We start from the raw sequence: 2619 nt of genomic DNA on the forward strand, positions 1-2619 counted from the left end.
TTAAATCCTACTTTTTGTACTTAATAAAATCACTTATCTTTATTAATTAACCCAGAGTAAGTGATTAATCCCTGCGGGAGCAAACAGCTGTGCATCTCTCTCTATCAGTGTTATAGAGGGCGGACAATTTATGAATTTACCCTGTGTAAGCTATATACAGAGTAAGACTGATTAATTTGGGGTTTGGATCCCATTGGGAACTGGGTGTCTAGGTGCTGGAGATAGGTGACCTGCTGAGCAGTTTTTGGTTAAAGTCTGCAGTTTTGGGGGTGTGGACCAGACCTGGGTCTGTATTGCAGCATAGTAGTGTGTCTGGCTCAACAAGACAGGGTTCTGGAGTCCCAGGCTGGCAGGGAAAATGGGCTCAGAATTAATCTGAGCACATCAGGTGACAGTCCCAAGGGGGTCTCTGTGACTGAATCCGTCACACCATCCCCCCAACTCTCTAAGCAAACCACCAGTGCCCCCCAACTGTCCTGAGCAAAATACCAGACATCAGCCCCCCTGCGCCCCCAGACTGTCCTGAACCAATCACCAGCCAACAGGACCCACCTCGCAAACTGTCCTCAGCAAAACACCGACCTCCAGCACCCCCCCTTTCCTGAAAAAAAATACTGGCTGCCAGCCCATACAACTCTCCTGAGCAAAACACCAGCCGCCAACCCTCCCTCCCCAACTGTCCTGAGCAAAATACTGGCCACCAACACACACCCCCAACCCCAACTGTCATGAGCAAAATACCAGCCACCACCACCCACGACTGCCCTCAGAAAAACACTGGCCGTGACACCCCCTTCCCCGACTGTCCAGCGCCAAACACCGTCTGCCAGCCTCCCCAATTGTCCTGAACCAAACACCAGCTGCCAGTGCCCCCCAACTTCCCTGAGCAAAACATTGGCCCCCAACCCTCCCCCTCAGAGTGTCCAGAGCAAAACACCATCCACCAGCCCCCCCCATACTGTCCTGAGGCAAACACCAGCCGCCAGCCCCTGCAACTGTCCTGAGCTAAGCACCAGCCACCACCACCCCTCTCCGACTATCCTGAGGAAAACACTGGCTGCCAACCCCTCCCCCCTCAGCCTGTCCTTGGCCAAACACCAGCTGCCAACCCCCACTTCCAACTGTTCTGAGCAAAACACTGGCTGCCAACCCCCACTTCATTGCCCTGAGCAAAACACCAGCCCGCACTGCCCCCCTGACTGTTCTGAGCCAAATGCCAATTGCCAGCCCCCGACTGTCAGTCAGCCGCCCCCAATTGTCCTGAACCAAACATCAGCTGCTAACCCCCCTTCCAGATTATTGTGAGGAAACCACTGGCAACCTACCTGCCCACAACTGTCCTGAGGAAAACACCAGCCGCCAGCCCCCCAGCAGTACTGACCCAAACACCAGCTGCAAATCCCGCCCCCAATTGTCCTGAGCAAAATACCAGCAACCAACCCCCCCATCTGTCCTGAAGAAAACACCACCCTCCAATGCCCCCCAACTGTTCTGAGCCAAAGACTGACTGCCACCCCCCACCACTGTCCAGCCCCAAACACCATACTCCAGCCCCCCTAATTGTCCTGAACCAAACACCGTCCGCCAGCCCCCACAACTGTCCTGAGCAAAATACCAGCCACCAACCTCCACTCCTGATTGTCCTGAGGAAACTGCCAGCCACCAGTCCCCTCCCAACTGTCCTGAAGAAAACATCAGCCCCCCAATACCCCCAACTGTTCTGAGCCAAACACCAACTGCCACCCTCCCGAGACTGTCCAGCCCCAAACATCATCCACCAGCCACCCTAATTATCCTGAACCTTAGGAAAAGGCCTGGGTAGGGACCGTCGAATCGTGGAAGTCAACGAATGGCTACGCAGGTGGTGTTGGAGAGAAGGCTTTGGATTCTTTGACCATGGGATGGTGTTCCAAGAAGGAGGAGTGCTGGGCAGAGACGGGCTCCATCTTACGAAGAGAGGGAAGAGCATCTTTGCCAGCAGGCTGGCTAACCTAGTGAGGAGGGCTTTAAACTAGGTTCACCGGGGGAAGGAGACCAAAGCCCTGAGGTAAGTGGGAAAGCGGGATACCGGGAGGAAGCACAGGCAGGAATGTCTGTGAGGGGAGGGCTCCTGCCTCATACTGGGAATGAGGGGCGATCAACAGGTTATCTCAAGTGCTTATATACAAATGCACAAAGCCTTGGAAACAAGCTGGGAGAACTGGAGGTCCTGGTGATGTCAAGGAACTATGACGTGATCGGAATAACAGAGACTTGGTGGGATAACTCACATGACCGGAGTACTGTCATGGATGGTCATAAACTGTTCAGGAAGGACAGGCAGGGCAGAAAAGGTGGGGGAGTAGCACTGTATGTAAGGGAGCAGTATGACTGCTCAGAGCTCCAGTATGAAACTGTAGAAAAACCTGAGTGTCTCTGGATTAAGTTTAGAAGTGTGTGCAACAAGACTGATGTAGTGGTGGGAGTCTGCTATAGACCACCGGACCAGGGGGATGAGGTAGATGAGGCTTTCTTCCGGCAGCTCACGGAAGCTACTAGATCGCATGCCCTGATTCTCATGGGTGACTTTAATTTTCCTGATATCTGCTGGGAGAGCAATACAGCGGTGCATAGACAATC

The sequence above is a fragment of the Lepidochelys olivacea genome, assembly GCF_965140295.1.
Source record: "Lepidochelys olivacea isolate rLepOli2 genome assembly, chromosome: 7".
Taxonomy (NCBI): domain Eukaryota; kingdom Metazoa; phylum Chordata; order Testudines; family Cheloniidae; genus Lepidochelys; species Lepidochelys olivacea.